The 21,360-nt window shown below is 31.9% G+C and overlaps 1 protein-coding gene across 2 annotated transcripts in view; it reads left to right on the forward strand.

The window, feature by feature from the left end:
* The window catches only part of EDIL3 (EGF like repeats and discoidin domains 3), a 371,848-nt gene that overhangs the window by 140,808 nt on the left and 209,680 nt on the right, over positions 1-21,360 (forward strand). The gene's annotated exons all lie outside the window — the stretch shown is intronic.

The following is a 21,360-nucleotide window of genomic DNA, read 5'->3' on the forward strand; positions in this document are numbered from 1 at the left end:
ACTAAATGATGTTGGAGTTTTAAATAAAAAGAGAATATAATTGAAAATTAGCTATTACAGAGGAAAACATAACATAAAATATCACATCAACATTGAAGAATAAGGAAAATTGGAAAATTGAAACTGAGTGAAATGCTAAAAACAATAAAATGAGAAGGAAAAACTAAAATGCTAACGTTCAGAAAAATAATAAAATGGGGAAAATAAAAAAAAGATGAAAATGGTGAAATATACTCTCAGAACTATGACCTTCCAAGATATACTTCATTGTCAAATATATAACCAGCATTGAACATGATACTCATTTAAGTTTAATGATAAAAATTATGTTGTTCTCAAGTTATTCATTAATCAAAGTTCAAACATCCCTTTATTTAAAAACATAATTTTTACACTCATAACTTAATAATATGAAACCTGGCATTATGACTGTTCCTCATCCAACTCATCATTTATTAAGCACAGGCTCAGGTCTGAACTAAGTATTATGAAGAATGAAAGTGGTAGAGAAGGCATGGTATTTTCAACATGGCTTTAGGATGGTGGAATGAGTCAAAGGGAAGTGCCAGGAGCCTAAATGTCAGACACGTTTATAAAATAGGCAACACAGCTGATCTGATTAGCAGTTACTAAAAGGCCCAAGCTAGCCGACTAGCAAAATCAGGAAAAAATGGTACAGGTCCTGAAATATAGGGGTCAAAGGCTGAAGTAAAGAGAAGAAACCAGACCTCAGTACTAGATAGATTTCTTCTTAAGCAAATAATTGAGGAAAGGAGTTAGGCCTGAGAGAAAAGAGCAAGGAATGGTTACTGAAACTAATGGATAAAATGGGGCTTGATTTTATAGGTATTTTTACCTGTAAGAGTAATTTCAAAAGATCTAAAATTCAATGAAAGAAAATAAAGTAGACATCTTGCAAATACCTTGAAAAATTCTCAGGAAGCTATATTGCATTCTACTCATTATAATTATAACTGCCTTGTTAATGGAATCACAGAATTAGGTAAACAGTCAGTGTTTCATTTTCATAATGTCATTAGATAATTTATAACCTGATTGGACAATAAGAACTTCTTATCATTTTCTCCTGCTTTAGGCAATATTGTGCTACCTGTTTTTAGGAGCTACCTGTTTTGGCTCAATAGCAAACTCGTCTGTTGTTGAGTCTCTTCTGCCTACTTTCTGACTGCTTTTAGCCCTAACTTGTGGCTTTAGTGTTTACAAGGTTACACAAAGACTCTGTATTTCTCAGCTTTAATTGAATTTTCTCTTGGTTTGAGTGTCAAACCTTGAGAACACCCATGTTTTTCTAACCCAGGCTCATTTCTCATACATTCTTACCCAGCAACTTGCTATATTGCCTACCAAGCAATTTTGGTGTAATTGCAAAAGAATGGTTTTCGCATGATGAAGATTAATTTTAACATAATTTAGATGATATTTAAGTACAGTATAACTTTCTTGTATAATTTTCTTGTTCTAAAGTTATTGTTATAACTTCTCTGCTTACTAAGAAAGTCTTTTGGTAAATATAAATGGAACATTTTGTTCTTCAAATGTTTATTTTACTCTAGAGTGATCTGAATGTCTGTCATAGAGTTTAAATTACATTTTAAAAACATATTTGCTTTCAGACATGATCAGATGTTTTGTTGTGAATGTAGCATAGACTTTTAGAATAGAACAAATGTATTATTAAGAAATATTTTAACTAAATAATTCCACATACAGATTATATTAACATTGAGAAAATTTTTCATTTAGTAAAGCAGACACTTCTTTTATGTAAAAACTGCCAGTGGAAGCCAAATGTTTCCCTTTTAATTTTATCAAAGTAGATAATAAAAATAGCATTATTATATAGTTGCATTGAAACTTTTGCTTGACAAAGTATTATGGAATTTGTAAAGACTTGATTTTACAAGGTATATGAATAACTGTGGAAAGTGGATTATGATTTTTAAGTCCATTTTGGTACCTCTTGCCCCCAGCTTTTCAAATATTATTTTTCTTAATTGAATGTTTATTATTCTTTTCATGACTTTTCCATTAATATTTATCAAAATATATCTTTTACTTAAAGCTGTTACCCATAATATATTTATTTAATATATGATTGATATTCTGTTTTTACTATCATCTCCTTCCATCAGCAGAATTTATCTAAAATGATCTTTTCCAACTTCAGACTCAATTTGCAGTCCTCCTTTATTTGTTTTTCTTTCCTGTTATTTCTCCATTCTATTTAAATTATCAGTGAAATGCAATCTTTTGTTTGCTACAAAAATTATACTTGAATTAAACTTTTACATGTCCCCATGTGATATCTTCATCAGATTCATATTATTCCTTCAATTCACAGCATAATTACACAGTAGCTTCTTTAAATACATAGTTTAATTTATTTAAATTAAATAGTTTTAATATTTGTAATAGGAAGTCTGCTGTACCTCAAAGTTCAATAATAGAAGAAATAATAAAATTAATAGGGTATTTTTTTTTACTGCCAAATAGTTATGGGCTCCTGATTACTAGTTGTTAATGTATAGATTATGAATTACAAATTAGAATTTAAAAAATAAATCTATATAAAATCTATCTAAAGCTGTAGGTTCCTAGCAGTTACTACTACTGAATGATGCTACATATTTATTAAATGTTTTTAATTTATGGATATTATATAACAAATTTTGGTTGCCTTTATAGATACACAGTATTGGGTTATTATAATTCAATTATCATGACAAATTCTCATTGTTCAGCACTATTTTGAAAGAATATAATAAATAGGTTTTCATTTCTAATAACAATGTGAAAAACTCCAGAAGACGGACAATATAATTCTGAGAAAATTAATGAGATATTAGTTATTTTTCTTATGTTAGAATGCTATGAAATGATATGGCCTTTTCTCTTTACAATAGGATGTATTTAATTTGCCTTAAATTTAGAAGTATTATGACTGCCATCATTTAAATAATAAGTGATCTCTTCAATCTGTTCTTGTATTATTCTGTTTAGAATAGTTTCACACTTCATTCTGTATTTTTTTCAAATATGTATAATTCTTCTCATTTGAACCTCTAAATTGCCAGCAAAAAGCAAGTGCTTAATAAGTGCTTTTTCTGGATATATTTGTAGAGGGAGTGCATATTATATTACATCTACATTTCTTCTTATAGAGATATGTCCCGTCATCGAATATGGAGCATCCACTTGCTAATCATTTTCATCCCTGAATGTTCTGATGGGGTACAATAGCCTAAAGGAACATGTTTTGTTGCACCTGAGTTACTGAGGAAGTTTCATCTGACACTTGTTTCTGTAACCACCAGAAGCTGCTTCTATTTATTCTATCTATTTTAGTTGAATCTTATGTTCTGGCATTTAAATATCTTATTTCATTGAGTATAAAAATACAGCCATGAACTATATCAGAAATTCCTTCAAACTTGATTACATCCCAAGATCTAATTACAAACTAATGAGATTCATATTTGTAAAGCTGCCATAACAGATACTGTACATCCCAAATGAGTCACCTTTAGAGGTGATAAATGCAATTCAGTTATGTTGCTGTTGCTCAGAACTGTGCTACTGTGTTCCTCAGACTTTGATCTAGTATATGCCTTCAAAAACAAAGATCTGCAAATTTTCAGAAAGAGAGAGAGAGAGAGAGAGAGAAAGAGAAAGGAAGGGAGTATGTGTGTCTATAGACATGAAATGCAGATCAATTTACAACTTTGAAATCAAATCAATTTACAACTTTTGAAAGGTAATCACATTAAAGTTAAATTTCATAAAATAATACTCTATAATAGTTAAGGCAGTGTCTGCTTCTCCCATGTTGCACAGATCTGATTTTCATTTATCATTTATATAAATTTTATAATAACGAGAGGCTTCATAAACCTATTACACTAATACTTTTGTCTGTTATTTAAAAATTAAGACATTTACACTAGAAAGTTGACTGCTATAAATGAACTAATCTATATAGAATTTAATTTATTAACTATTAGGTATATCAAACCAGGCTTTTTCCTCATGTAAATTTCCTCATTCCTCTTAATTTATTTGTCTTATTAACTGTTACTTTGCCTTTCTAGAAATAGCATTTTTTTATTGATGAAATAATTATGAGAATTAAAACAAAGCCAGAAATGGAAAATGTCATTAAATGGGATCAAAATCAGTCAGAAAATGATACAGTGGAGATCTTGTATCCATACAAGAAAACGGTGGCTAAAATTAGTTGAAACCACAACTTACTATTCTTTGTTCATACTATTTTAAAATAAACTTTAACTTTGTTCTTTCACTCTTGCCTAAAGGAAGATTTTTTATTACTTAATTATTTTTTTTTATATCAAAGAAAGGGACGGAGTTGGGTTTATGTAATAGTAGCTATTAATACTGAATTAACGTAACAAAAATTATAGTTAGAGAAATGGAATTTTAAAATGAAAGTAAAAGATAAAATCTTTTTGGCAATCAGCTATATTAAAACACTAAACTACAAAAGCCATAGTGTTCTTCATACATTTATAAAGTTATAATTTCATAATTTACCTAAATGTAAAACAGTATTTGTGGCCTATTAATATCTAATCCCAACTGGTAATGATGATAGCAGTTACCGCTTGGATATAATAGTTTATAATGGACCTATTGTGACTTCTGTGATGCCCGTCAGAGATGAAGAACATGGTGATTCAGCACACCAGAACTTTAACATTCTCATCAGTTTCTTCTAAATCTTTTAGTATGTTTAATTTTTAAAATATGCAGTTTAGCCACTGAAGAAGTACACCTAAGAATAGTAATGATCTACACATACACAATGGAATACCGGCTAGCAATAACAAAGATTTGAAGTAATAGGTTTATATATATATATATATATATATATATATATATATATATATATATATATATATATATACACACACACACATACACACACACACACACACACACATATATATGCATATATATAGCTATAGTTTTATATATAAATATATCTATAACTTTATAAATAAACTATATATGGTATATAAACACTATATATATGTTCATATATATAGTTTAAAACAAATATATACCTGTATAGCTAAACACAGGACACAGTGATTAGATATTCTTCTCCAACTTTTGAAATATTTCGTTGAGTTCCTACAAAAACGTTACTTCTTTTTACAGTGAATTTTGTGATTTTCTAAACTATGCTACAGTTTCTTTTAGATCTCTTTCCTGTTTTCTTGTGGAGTTTAATTCTGCATGGCTGATTATGCTCAATTATTCTACAGCTCATGCATTTCAAAAAGGAATATCTTACCATATTATTCTCTAATAAACAAGAGTTGCTTTTGCATTCTGATCTTAACATTTTATTTCCTTAGAATTTGAAATAGAGTTTCACATCCTCGTTTGTGTTCGCCTTGCATTTGTTATAAATTTCTCCATTCTTATATGGAAATGCATATTTCCCTTTTAGTGCCTGGAGCAAATTTACTAATTATTTTATCAAGTATATTCTTGTTCATAAATATATGCTAAGCAGGCTTAAATATTAAAACCTAACACATAAAACCAAAAAAGTTTACTGCTTCTTCTCTAAAAACAGAAAGGAGGGATTATTTCTATATTCTTAATGGAATAGAGAAAAAAATCTTTGCCTCTATTTTGGTCAGTTTAGTGAAAAATACTAGTGAAAAGACCAAATAGTGCTTACTTTTTTTTTGAAACAAACTTCCTTATTAATAGTGATTTTGAACGGTGAGAAAATTAGTTATTTAAATCTCTGTAATATAGATATATAGATAGTAGTTTTCATATTTTTACTAAGATACACTTCACAGAATAGTGGTACCAGCAGGGAATTTGGGAGATTATATACTACATACCTTTCTCTTTAGACAAGTTTAAGAGTTAAACTAATAAAAGAGGGGAAAATAACATTTTTATATCTTTACTTACATACCTATGAATATAGATATAGTTATATAGTCTATCATCTTTCCCCATAAGTAAAAAAATTGGACCTGGAATAAACAGTTAAAAATCTTAAGATCTTATTGTAAGAAATATGTAAAATAACTAAAATTCTTCACAGTACAGCTGGAAGCTATCTTTTCATCAGTATTGTATGTTAATATCTAGCAATGTGTTACATTCAAAAATAGTTATTATGTATGGTGACATGATTATTTCAGTTGTAACAGAAAAGTCGATTTAATGTTGCTTAGATAATGAGGGATTTTATTGGCTCACAGAATTAGGAATGAGGAACTCACTGATGTTACTAAAAATCTATTTTTTGTTTTCTTTTACCGACCTTTCTGTGGAAAATTTATCTTCATCTTCAAACTGGTTTCCCTGGTGCTGATATATCTGCCAACAGCTGCTGTGGCTGTACGCATCTTTATTCATGTCCAGAGGACAAAGAAATGACATTTTTTTTTCCCTGCCTTCAAAACAAGAGTACTGAGATACACTCTAATTGGACATGCTTAGATCACTTCTGCCAGCCTGAAACAACCAGCCAATAAAGACCCTCCCCTGTAAATTCAGGTTGATTTTAGCTTTCTCTCACAATCATGAGTTAATGTGGCTAAACATGGTTACCCCTTAGGAAAAGAAAGGATGAAATGCATACTAGGTTGATGATCAGTAAAGCCAACAAGAAGTAACCATTATAACACTTTGTCACTTTTAAGTATCTTCTTAGCTTTTCTCCTACACTTTGGTATGTCCTTCATATTATTTTATAAAAATTTCTATAAGACTCTGGAAATCTGTGAAGAAATAAACTTGGTATATGTATCAGTAGTACTAAAGTCAATATTTGTATTTGCAGTTATACATTATGATTTTCAAAATCTCAACTTCACCATCTCTTTTATTTTTTTCTTATGTGTATAACATGTTTTTCATGCTTGCCAAAACATGTGTATACATTATCTTTATTAAACTGACCTTTCCTTTCTGATTCAAATACATATTTCTACAGAAACTACTAGATTTACTCAGCTCTATTTCTTAGGGGCTGCTGACTATAATCCCCTTTTCCCACATTTCAAAAAGTGACAGTCATGTTAAATTTCATTGTCCAGAAGATTCCTAAGACTATTAAATAACATCATTGGTTAAGTTACCTCAGAATTATATTATTAGATATAAAATAACTTTAATTATCATCCTATTGCCAAATCAAAATAATTTTATATTTTAAAAGGAGAATTCAAATTCTTAAGCTTGGGAAAAAATAAGTGACAATCTCTGCATGTTAGTATGTTATACTACAGCATTAAAAATTAAACTTTTTGAAACTTACTCCTGTCACAATGGTGAAAAATAAATCTAAAGGTATAAATAAAATTTTGATTTAACGTTTGTAGAAATTTTATGGTATTATTTCAATTAATAATAGATTTTGTACAAAACGAAACCTAAATTTATGATAAGATAAAGTACTGAAAAAGTATCAAATTAAAAAAATAGCAGTAAAGGTATATAAATGGAAAAGAAGAGTTTATCAGTCAGAGAAGCAGATCCAAAATGATATAGGTATATATAAATATATTAAGGGATTTATATTAAGTAATTGGCCCACATAATTGTGGGAGCTAGCAAGTACGAAATCTATAGGGCAGGCCAACTGCCTGGAATCCAGGCAGGATTTGTGTTACAGTCTTGAGGTAAAGTTTTTTTCTTCTCAAGGAAACCTGAGAATTATATCTACAAATTACCTTTGCAGCATCATTTACAGTAGTCTTTGACAAAGCAACTGGACACTATAGTCTACCCAATATTTATAAATATAATTTTTATTGTTTAAATATTCAATATTTAAAATTTTATATTTCACTATCATAAAGAATGAGTAAATTTATATAAACACAAAATATTTTAATTTTCAACAAGTCTATTTCAGTAAGAAAAAAAGACGAATTGAGCCTAACTTCCAGCATTTAATGACAATGCATGTTGCCCCCCTATGTGGGCTCACTTAGGCTTCAAAGGCTCTTTTCTTTCTTGCCCTCCCTGCATTGATTAGATTCATCTTAAAAAGCCATTTCTGGTTACCTAGGTCATTTTTTTTTTTTCTGTTCCGAGCTTCATCTCAAAGTTTAATATAAATAGAACTCTGAGAAGTATTAATTTAATGTTCTTGGGGTTCATTGGTTCATGGAAGGCCTTTAAACTTTCTGGTTTGTGATGGGTAGGATAAAACCCCATGGACTTGCAGGACTAAACTTATGCTTTTAGGTGCTTTTATCTTCAGATAAATAGCTATATTCTGCCTGCAAAGTATTTTCCTTTTACAGGTTTTAGTTTCCTCATTTGTAAAATGGGATGATAATAGTGGCCACCTTAGAGATTTTCTGTAAGAATCTAATGTGAAGATATATGTAAAGTATTTACCGCATGATACCCATCCTATAAGTACAGGAAATCTAAGTTATTGTTTTTACTTTCATCTTCAATGTGTTTTGCATATTATTGTTATTGTGATTTTGATTATGATTATCAGGAAAATGCTGAGTGTTCTTGTATAGTGTTTTATTTAATTTCACACTAAAGCAGTACAGCTAATAATATATGTATGTGTGTATGTGTGTGTATGTGTATGTGTATGTGTGTGTATATATATATAATATATGTTATATATATATATATCCCTATTTTAAAAGAACACTAAATTTTAAAGCATGAAGAAATATACTCAAAGGTTACATAATAGGTGACAGAAGCAGAATCCAAATTCAGATTTCTCTGGGAATTCTTGTGCTTATTCTACTGCAGCAAACTGCCTTTTTATTCACTTATAAATACTTTTAAATAGCATCTATTTCTTTCTATTGTAAAAATTATAGATATTCAAGTGTTTTGCTATACATATATTGTAAAGCTGTACATAATAACATGTGCAAAATTATACCTGTTATTTTAAATGACAATCTGATTACTAAATTTGTAGATATTTTTTAAAAGAATAGAATAGGAAATGAAAATCACTCTGCTGCATTCATCTATATTAAAAATGGTTACATTTTTAAAAAACACTCCACCTCAGTCCAGCTGCTCTTACAGTCTTCTTCATCTCAGTGGCTCATACTAAAACCTTCAGTGTCAACTTTGATGACGCTCACTACATCCCATCCTCAGCAGATCGTTTAGCCTTTTCTTCATACTATATCCAAAGTTTAATCACTTCTCACCATCATCTCTGCCACCTACCTAGTCCAAGGCACCATTTTCTCACATTTGGGTTATTATGCAATAGCCTCCTAACTGGTCTTCTTGCTGTACTGTTGGTCCCTCTGCAGTCCCTTCTCGAGAGGCCAGGGTGATTCTCTTGCAAGGGTCTGAGATCCCATCACCGTTTCCCCACAAGCCCGTTAGTGGCTCTCATCTAACCCTCAAGTAGATTTAGGATTGAAGCTGAATGTAACTTGCAACCTTCTTCATTATCTCCCCAGCTGCATTTTCTACTACTGTCACTCTGTCCTTCCTTTTCTATAAAGCAAACACAAACACAAACCATAGGCACATTCCTGTCTGAGGCTGGGCTTTGCACTCAGATCTGTTGTCTGAGGCCTTCTCCCACAGGTATCTGCATGACTACTGCATCACGTCCCTCATGTCTCAACCCGAAAATGCCTTCTCAGAGAGACCTCTTTACTTCTAAAAAGGTCATACCTTCTCCACCTTGTCATGGTCCCCTGCTCTGCTTATTTTTTTAACATTAACACTGTTTACACACTATATATATACCTTTTTTTTATTGTCTGTCCAGGCTAAATATAAACTCCCTGAGGGCTAGTACTTTTTTTTGTGGGGGTGGGGTGGGGGTGGGGGAGCATGGTGGTGTCTATTTTATTCACTGTCGAATCTCCAGGGGCTAGAACAAGTGTTTGGTACATCATAGATGCTTAATAAATATTTGTTGTATGATTGAATTAATGAATAAATTAAGCCATGCTGAATTTATGCTGATTTTAAAGCATTGTCAACCCAAGAATATACACAGGTCTTTCTAATAAGATAATATAAATATAAAGGATGATGATAGATATATTTCCCAATTTAAGAAATAAACAAGTGAAAAGATAACACTATAATTTGGTAGGAATCTTAAAAATGCTTTAAAATTACTTAAATCCCTTGGCAGAGAAAAAGGTCATACATAGATAGTTGTTTTTCTGCTTTTGCTGCAGTAGAATAAAATATGTTTGGCTTTGTAATTCTTTTCACGTAGTATCCTAACAATATCAATAATTTAGCCATTGTTAGTAATTACTGGATGGAAACCACAGCAGTGATTTTAAGAAGCTTCAAACCTCACTATAAGCGATGTCGTGCTAAAAGAGTGGGTGGGCTCCGGGCAGGGAGGCAGCACAGTGTGCAGTGCCCTGCACACAGGGGCCAGGCAGGCCTGCGAGGCCGCTGGGCTTCCTGAGTTTGGACTCCACGAGGAATAAGGAAAGGCCTACGTTTTTTAATTATACGATAATGTCCTTCATTGTTGCATTGTTATTGATTATATCTTATTAAGTTCGCAGTTTCAAATAATATTATTTTCAAAGTTGCATGAATAGTAGATTTGTCAAAGTCTTTTAGTAATACATTTTAAAAATAAAATATACTTGAGTATGGTATTCTTGGAATGCTTTTTAAAAAGATATTTACTCAAAGCAGATTTTCAAATGGTAAAATTCAGCAAGATTTAAACATATGTTCCATATCTAATCAGCTAATTTTCTGCTTCTCTAGACATAAATCTAAATTAGAAAATATCCAGTATTTCTTTTCCAATTTAAATAATATGTTGGAGCATTGTCGATTGTTTTGAAAGCTTACTAGAGGCTCTTGATTAAGAATGAATAAAGCAGTTCTGAAAGAAAGAAAGAAAGAAAAAGAAAGAAAGAAAGAAAGAAAGAAAGAAAGAAAGAAAGAGAGAGAGAGAGAGAGAGAGGAGGGAGGGAGGGAGTGAGGGAGGGAGGGCGGGATGTATGGCTAGTAGATAGAGCAGAGCTATCTCTAGCGATCTCTCGCGCTATCATCTACCTAGCTCCCTACCTCCGCCCTCCATCCCTCCCTCCCTCCCTCCCTACCTCACCTCCATCCCTACCGCCCTCAAGAAGAAGAAAGAAAAAGAAAGAAAGAAAGAAAATAAATACCACTGTACATATCAGCCAATGATTTAGGCTAAGGATTCAGATGCTCTTCAAAGGATATTATGATACTTGTTTGAAGCCCTCTGAAACAATTTCATCCCATAACTTAGTGTCTAAATGTGTTGGGAGAAATTGTGCAAGACTAAGCTACTAATATAAACAAAGCTAAAGTAAGAATAACTAGAAACTGAACAGATAGAGATTTTTTCTGCAATTTTAACATTTTCGCTTTTACCTATCTGAACACAAAGTTGCACTATAAGTTTTTTTTTTTTAATTTATTTTCCGTTTAAGTATAGTTGGCATACAATCTTATATTAGTTATATTAGTTTCTGGCATATAATCTAGTAAGTCAACATTTTTATACCTTATAAGCAAAATAATACAATAAGTTTTATTTATAATTCTGAAGAAACCGCTGACAGTTCTGATCCATATTGAGTTCCTATGGTATGCCTATCCTTAGTCTGATTTTCTTTAGGCAGAGCACTCAAGCAAGTTGTCTAATTCTGAAGATTTCTGAGAATTTATGGAGTTATAGAAGAGGGAACTTAGCATATTTTTAAGTCACATGAGTTTTCCGACTGTTAATGTTTTCAGTCACCATTGTTTATGTCATCCATCCTCTGTACTCCTTAATGCTTGGGTTGTGGGAGGCTGAGAGCTAACACTATTGACTTACACTAATTTTATTCTTATTCTGAAAGTGAAGGAACTGATAAAAACCCTTGAGGCATTCTTTCATTTCACTTCCTGAAACTCGTGCCTGGTTTTTATGACCCACCACACCCATGCTTCTTCTCCCTGGAGGAGGCGGAACAGTTCCTCTATTCCAAGTCATACATGCTGTGCTTATTCTTACTTCAAAGCTTAAATTCACATTCATCTATCTAGAGGATGCTTTTCTCTCCTTTTATATCTCCAAAACCCACCTGTCTTTTTACACTTTTCTCAAGCCCTACATATCTCATTTGCTGCAACTTGCATGGATTTCTCTTTTCACAAATACCAACTTGTGGATCTCTTAGGAATGTTCTCTGTGGTAGATAATTGAGATTAGCATGATTGGGAAAGAGGCGTGTTTTCTGTGAGATCACAGGATCTTCATGATTTCTTTTCAAATAAATCATGTTAAGTATGAAAGAAGGGATGGAATAGAAGTTGGGGAGGCAATAGTTTCTAACCTTTAAGGAATCTGGGTTCCTTTATTATGTACTGGATGTGCACTGGAATTATTTCTCCATCTGGACTGGAGACTCACTCTTGACTGCGACTCATCCTTCTATTACATTCCCTTATTTGCATTTCAATTTTATCATTTATTGAGATAAAAAAAATTTTGCTGAATATGAGTGATCTGTTTTGAATAGAACACAAATATTTACTGTGGTAAATGAAAACAGTCTTTTTTTCCACATTCAGTTTAGGAACTTGGTAGTTAAAGTTTATTTAGCCTTACTATAATGAATATAAAACTTTTAAGCTATTACTATTTTAAATTTTACTTTCATGATAATTTTAACATATAAATCATGTTGATATGCCTATACATTTTTTTGCACCTCAAAATATCCTCTGAAGGGGATGGTGATAAACAGTAAATTAGAGTATGGTTAGACACACGTCTAAGCTCTTTCTAGATTCAGATAAGAGGAGCCAAGTGTCTCACTGTGATGTGGAAATGACCCCTAGGAAATCATCATGTTGAGTAACTTGAGGCATAGAGCAGAAAATACCAATAGGTTACTGTGAAAAATGTGTCAAGAAACATTTTAGTGGAATTTTTTCCACTTTATTTGCCAGTGAATTAGATACTTGATAAATACGTGTATTTCTGTTATTGAGTGTTATAGCACTGCCAACTTCTCTACCCCATGATTGATATAACTTGAGAATTGATAGAAGTCTACTGTTCACCATCTGTCATTAAAAAGTCAAGTTCTTCAGATTCTTCAAGTGAACAGAGCTTCTTTATAAGATTTTAAATATTATACCTATTACATATTTCATATTGCCTCTGTGAAAAAGATGTAGTCTTTTGCAATAACACATCTGACCTTATTGTTTTCCTTGCTCTGTATCATATTACTGCCCATCCTATTTTGTTGGTTACTTGAATATTTTTAGCTTACTTCATATAGGTTAGGACTATCTAAAATCATTATTGGAAAAAATGGGACACAGATGGGTACAAATATATATACATGACTATGTAGAAAGTTACTATTTTCATTATCAAGGCTACTTATAGTATACATTGCATTTAAAAATTATACAAAATTAGCATTTCTCTTTTAGGTCATGCCATTATTTTTTGATAGTTGACCTTGGTCCCATTAACTTATGCTTATAAATGGTCACAATAGAAAAGAAAGAATTTGAAGAACTATTCTGAGATTGCTACTATGTTATTTCAAAAAGAGCAGAAGACTCTGAAGGATACTGATGCTGTAGTTATAAGGGGCCTGATGAATTACCAAGTTAATTGGAATTCAAGCAGACAAGGAAAGAACAGATTACATGTAGACCTAGAAATGAAAATAATTGCATAATGACTAAAAGTAGGTGTTTAATAGAGATGCATGCAAATATTTAAATAGAATTGAAGGAAAGGGCAGAATTTAGTTAAAGAATGGGCTGAGCATTGAAAACACTGGTTATAAAAAATTATTACCTTGATTGAAAAAAAGTTTCAGCCTACTTACATTTTGAGAAAGATAGAGGAAATAATTAAGATGAACAGTGTTCCAAATATTTAAATTTTAAAATTGATTCTGTTCTCAATGTTAGTTTCAAGAGACATATGTTGAGTGGACATTACTCTCTGAAGTATATGAAAATGAATTTGACTAACAGCTATATAAATGTGTCATTTTTGTTTAGACAACTAATAACTTTCTAATGAAGCATTTTAAATATTTTTTTAATATTGATGATTATTAGGTTTATTTACTACATGTCCAATAAATTCTGTAAACATTCTTCACTAAGACAAAATTATACTTGATGTTTTGCTTTCACTAGCTATTTTAAAAGCAACAAAAGTAGAAATCTCTGTGAAACAACCAAGTAAATCACAGGTGTGTTCTAATGTTAGAATCCATTATCTGTAAGAATTGTTGATCACCTAAGGAAGTGGCAAAATCTTGTAACAATCCATATTTTAAAAAATGTATCTACAGATATGCCCTTTTTTTTTTTTACTTAAAAATTTGCCTCTTTTCTGAGGTAGTTAATGAGAAATTCAAGTATTTTCTCTTAAGTTATATAAAAATTTTTCTTTAGAGAAATGTTGACACTCTTTATAAGTAAAAAGTAGTGTCTTGTTATAAGTCTAGAACTTCAATAATCCCATGATGTAAAGTTCTTAACCACCTCTTGTGAGAGTGAAACTCTCATTTTATTGTAGATTTTATAATAGTCACTCACCTATGTGACCTATCAATTAAATTATTAGAGAACATTCTAATTTGTGATTTTCTGAAGGTCACTTTGAATATATATTCATTTCAGAGGCTCCCATGCATCTAATCAAACATTACGACCTACCAGGAACATGTGGTATTGGCGCAACAAAATCAGCACTGAGATTCAAATTCCTTTTGAGAGCAATTTGTGGATTAATTTTCCTATATGGTGTAGGCCTGTTAAGGAATTCATTTAACATCTGTTGGATCATCTTTCCTAGAGATTTTTTTTTTTATCTGAAGAAATAAAAAACTAGTCCTGATGGTAGTATTTACTAAGTCCCTAGATTCTAATTTAGTCAATCATGAATGAGGTAATGTTCATAAAACACCCATCTTTGACATTTGCTCAGCTTGATGTTCTGCAGAATATTAATATATCAAAAGCTGAGTATTGTTTGCCTCTCACAAGCTAACCACTAGGCAAAACTCAGTAGTTTGAAAATGATGAATCTGGTTAGTTTTCTCAGCAGCATGCACTACTACCTGACATTCCTCCCTTGACCTCAGTGACACTGTACTCACTTATCTTTGAAAATGTCTGTTTGTACTTAGTCCTGCTTCCTTTGCTTTTCTCTTGAATATAATCTTTTCTATCTCCTTGCTCCTCTTTTCTATAATCTTCCCTAAGCTTCTACCAATTCCTTTATGGATAGTACTCCCAAATCTGGATAACTAAACCTCTTAGTGACTCAGTTCTTTCAGTGAAATTGTGAAATTGTAATATTATTGAGAGATCATATGTGAAAGACTTAGGGGAATAACCAGTTTATAGTATATGTTAGGTTGATTTCTCTTTCCCCCTTTTCTATAATCATGGCCACTTTTCTGAATTTCAGATTTTCATTTTCAGACATCAATTAGACACATCTAATGGCCTATGTGCAAAAATCAATATTCTTAACATTTTTCCCTTGCACCTCATGTATTCTCAATCACAGTGGCATTTCCCATTTCTCTGTTGATGACATATCCAAGTCTTCTTTAATTTTACTCTCTTCTTCAACATTATTTCCTACTACAATCATTTGCTTCTTACTCTGCAATCGTCTCAAGCCCATCTCTTAGGTACTCTCAACTGACATCCTGTAGTATGAAAAAATCTGTTTGTGTACCAAACTTGAGCTCTTTCTAGTTTACAGAATGCTACACAGTGAATGCTTCAGGCTACCATTACCCCTTTCTTGCTCAATTGGTTAGGATGAACTTGGTTATGTCACAAGAATAGGCCACATGCAAATCTCAGAGTTTAACACACATATAGATGTGTTAGGGGATCGCTGCTCATTGTAGACACTCAGGGACTCAGGCTAATATAGGCTGTATTTTAACAGTTACTGCTATAGTCACCAAAGCAGTGTGAAAAAATCATGGCAAATCACTCATTAGTTCTTAAAGAAACTGTCAGAAATTACCCACCCATATCACTTCTCAAAACATCTCTCAGAGATGGTGCACATTACTTCTCATGTTGTTATTGGCCAATGAAATTATCTTGGTCACTACTAACTTGAAAAAAAAAATGGAGAAGTGCAGTCCTATCATGTGTCCATGAGGAGAACTGGAATATTTGTGAAATCTTAATGGTTATAATTTGACAGTTACAAGGACTTGCATAGTGTTTTTTTTTTCCCTACATTGACATTTCCACGTTTCCTTTCCTCACACCCTTTACAACAAAATTCTTCATCATAACCTTGCTATTAAAAAAAAAAATCTATTTACTTTTTCAGTGCTTATTATTATGTATACCACACATTTTAATTAATTGTAGCATAAACTGTGTTCTTTCATTTTGGATTTTATAGAATTCCTGTAGATTTTTGCATATAACAAAATTGTTTTTATATTTTTAATTTAATTGACAATGTTCTGTTCTACTTCATGGTTATGTTGAAGTTTGCTTAACCATTCCTCAACTTGTGGAATTCGAACTACTTCAGACATTTTATTTTTAGTCTATACAACATTTTTAGAAAAGTCGGCTAGAGTTGAGCTAATTCCAAAATTGGATTGTTAAATCAGCCTCATATAAATCACAGCTCTTACTCAATATCAAAGCTTATTAATGATTTCAAGGTATATGCAGTCAGAGACACAGGTGAAGCAAAGTTTTAGGATATTGAGGATAGCTCCCTGGGTCTTTCTTTTCTGCATTGGATACATGCTCTCAGACCCATAAAAACAGATGAGGATTCTAAGTATGGTATGTAGATTACCACATCTATGGGGATTGTTTAGGTAATAAGTTATCTTTATGTAGTTTAATAGATTACATGACATTTGCCATAGAGCTATGCCATTACAGATTCATAGATTGTAGATTTGTTTACCATAAGCAATCATAAACTAGAGACACCCCACTAAAAATATTTAAGATAAGCTTTCTCCTCCTAAGCAAATATTTGCTAGCAGATTTAGTTATCAGTCTATTTCCATTTCTTTTTTCCTTGGATCACACTCCTGATAAAAGGAGAAAAATTGATTATAAACCATTAGTTTAGCTGCTTTCTATACAAGATTCAAGTGGTATATATTTGGGAATTAGGCTTTATAGTCCAGATTATTTCTTTGAGATTTAAGATACAAGTGATTACATATTTTCATTACTCAAACAAATATATTCTATTAAAATGTTATAAGACATCTAGCTTTATTCTACTCCATGCCCAAGTACCTCATGCTTGACAAATAATAAGTTTTCTTGTGAGGATGAATTTTAATAGAAATCATATGAACCAGAAGATTTGTCAGTCTTTCTCCACATAAGAGTTTTTCCAACTTTTTTCCCATTATGCTGATACTTTCCAAGGAAGTAATTGTCTTACTATCAGTGTCTACGTGATGAGTAATGCCTATCTCCTACTAGAATTAGGCTAATTTGTACTTTAGAAATTTATTTTGCTATTTTTGAAAATGAATTTCAGTTTCATTAGGATAGTTATATTACTAATTACTTCAGTTTTGTTACAACAGTTATATCAGAAAATTGTGTACACAAATTTAATAATTTAGATTTCTCATATAAAAATATACTCTTACTTCTAAATTTGAAATCTCATAAAATATAAATTTAGATATTTATATATTTAATTTAAGGTAATATAGCTATTCTTTATGTATGCTGTGATTTTTGTTTTGAAACTTATTATTTTTTTAGAAGTAGAGAGAAAACATGCTATATTTTTCAGTTACTCATAAATATTTATTTTTATGTCCATTTCAGTTTGTTGAAAATAAATATGTCATCACTACGTGTGCTAAAAGTCTTTATGGTCATGATTAATCTCTGAGAAAATTTGAACTCATTAGATGCATTGATTAATTAATACTCTGCCTTTTCTCAGAATGATTTTACAGAAGCATCTTTAAACTAAGATACAAATCATACAACATTTATAATTTTTATTCTAAATAAAGTCATTCAAGAAAATCAATCTCTATGTGTAATACTCACTGCAATCACCTGGGTTTCTCTAATCTTTGAGGCTTCTGGGAAAATTGCTGTTAGAAATCCCCAAATCTGTAGATTTTGGAAGGGCTTATTTTCCTCCTTGTAACATGTATTTGCTTTAGTTGCTCTCAGCTTGGCTATTGGCTCTTGCTCAGTTTGTAGTTGGTCACAGGATAAACATTTAGGACTTCTCCATATGCCGCAGCTAATGGAGCTCTAGACTGAGCTGAGGCATGATGGGAGAAAGTTGATGTTTTCTACTGCCCACAACTAGAATCCCTCAATCCCACTGACACAAAAGCTTCCTTTTGCAAAGGTTTTACTGTAGATTTAAGGCTATCTGGAAGAAATAAAAATGACACAACAAACACAAAATAAATTTGATGCTTAATATGACTGTTCCTACAATTAAGGAAAAAATATATAGAAAGTTGAACTTTTCATATTATTTTCTCTTCATTGGTACACTCCATTCCAAGAATTGCTCTTCTATCTCAGTCACCATGTTTTTCTTTCTTGCTCTGAAATCTACCTTCATTATTTAATTCTTTCATTACAAACTTATACTTTCAGGTAATATCAGAGACCTACTCAAGTATGAGATCGAGTTCATTAGAAAGCCTTGAAAGGCCAAAATACCACCTACTTAGTACATTCTCACTATGGACTGGATCATATTTTGGGGCCTATTGTCTTCCTTTCACTGATGTTTGAATTTTCAGTATACTCAGTATAAGGATTTTTTATCTTTCCAAAAGTGGTTAGAAAGGGTGAGGATGATTGTTCTTCTGGGTACATGTGACTGGAAAAGGAAAACAGGACAAAGGAAAAATAGTAATGTAGTGAAATTAAGATGAAATTTTGGTGAGATCTATGTGTTAAAGGTTTGTACACTTATAGCATAGACCTATATGATAGAGGAACCATGAAATCAAATCTAAATGTCTTCCTTACGAGCTGCTGTTTCCAAAATATAAAAGATCCTAACATCCTGGACATCTCATCACTACTCACTAGAACACAGACATTTTTAGAAGTGAAATCAATTCAGGTTGCAATTTGCTCTTTACACAGAGGTCTGAGTCTCTCCATCAAGCACTATTGGGAATTAATTATTCTGGAAATCATTGGTACACTCCATTCCAAGAATTGCTCTTCTATCTTTAATATCTTTGGTAACAACTAGATCTGGAATCCTCTCTGACTAGCAATCTTCACCAATCTGTGTTCTCATACAGCTTTTGTCTGGTGAGATACACATTTTTGCTGCTTGCCTTTTTCTTGAAATTGAAAGACCCTATTCCATGGCCACAGATTTCATGACATGCTCATTTTCTTCCCAGACATTTCCTTTGTCTTAACACAATGTTTCTAAATGTAAGGTACTTACTGCTGGTCGTCATGAGCCCATGTTATTTGATGGACAAATAAGACATCAATAACCTTGAATGACACAGTGATACATTGACTGTTACTGTCTTACTGATTCTCCTTTACTCTTTCTGATCATGTCAAGAATAATGACGCAATATGTTGTTAATCTTTAACACTTCTCTAAGTGTTATAAATATATATCAAAATTGTATAAATGCATTTGTATGTGACTTCATTACAGTACCACATTTTTTTTTCTGATCCAGAACCCATTTAGTCTCTTAAACTACACCTGTTCTTTGATTTCAGATTCCCAATCCATGCTGCCCCTTCTCTTTCAGCTCCTTAAAGCCTGATCTCTCTCCTTTTACTAATCCAGGACTGCAGGCCCATAATCGAAACCACTTTCTTGCACACATTTTCATTTTCTTGGCCTTGTTATTGCTGAACCACGTACAGCTAAAAAACATCTCACTTTGGATAAATGGTGTCATCATCATCCCCTGCTAAGCACAGCAGAAGAAATGTCACACAATGCAGAATGCTGCCTTTCCAGTTTCCTGGTCTTCAACAGCAGCCGACCATCAACACTACCTACAGATCATCTGATTGCTTCCTCAGATATCTCTCTATGCCCCACCAGATGCTATTTAAAATGCTCTTGCTTCCTTCCTTTCACACTACCTCCCACTATCCTTTCTACTAATGAGACAGACATATACTTTGGAAATAGAAACCATCCCCTGGTAAATCCATCAAATAGCTAAGCCTACACATCAAATTGATGTGCATCTAATAAGTCATTTTTGCTTAGAACGCCTAAATAATTTCCCATTACTTCCAGGATAAAGTCTAAATCCCTAATTGGTTTGCGAGGTTTGTCATAATCGATCTCTGCTAATCTCTCTGACTTTCTCTCCTACCCCTTTCTCTCTTGCGTTGATGGTTGCAATTATATTGCATTTGTTCCAGTTCTACAAATTAGCCATGCTTTACTTTACTTTGAATATTCATATATGATATAGTTCTCTTCTGCTTAGAAGGCTATAAGATACCTTTCTTGTTAACCAACTTCTATTCCTTCTGTAGACCTCACATTTAGATGGTAATTATTCCAGGATGCTATATCTGAACCCCCAATATTGAATTAGGTATTTCTCCTACAACCCTTCCAGAACTCTACGTACTTGCTATGCATTAGCACTTATTTCATTATATTGAAATTTTCTATTTATTTATCTGCAATCTTCATTGGCATATAATATTCATGAGGCCATTGACTATATTTTGATATTGTGCACTGAATCTGGTGCCTAGCATATAGCAGCTGCTTAATGAGTTTCTGAAGACTGAGTGATGTTATAAGTTCATATAGCCATGAAAATAAACTAGATTCATGAGAAACAAAATTATTCTTAGTCTCCAGTTCAGAGATATTGCTTCTTGGGTCCTGGATAACATAACTCCATACAATAAGTAAAACAGGATTTTTTTTTCTAAAATCTTTTTATGTAGTTCAGTAACAGCAAAACAAACCTGTAAAGAGCACTCCTGTATTTATCAAAATAATAACATGTACATAGGTGACTGTTGTTCTGATATAATATTGGGATAAGTATTTAGTAATATTGATCAGTATTTAATAAGTTTAATGTTCCATTTCTTGATGACTCCTTTGAAAATTTAGCCATTTAAATGCAGAATTATATTTTCAACCAAGATATATGAAGACGTTATTGCCAGGTACATTGTATATATCAGTAAACAAAAAACAAAGCTCAATTTACTTCTGGAGCTTACATTCTAGACTTGAGTCTCTCAGACAGACAGATGGATGGACAAGTGGATAAATAAAATTGGATGGTGGTAAATGCTATTGAC

Source organism: Rousettus aegyptiacus, unplaced genomic scaffold, assembly GCF_014176215.1.
Source record: "Rousettus aegyptiacus isolate mRouAeg1 unplaced genomic scaffold, mRouAeg1.p scaffold_m13_p_8, whole genome shotgun sequence".
Lineage (NCBI taxonomy): Eukaryota > Metazoa > Chordata > Mammalia > Chiroptera > Pteropodidae > Rousettus > Rousettus aegyptiacus.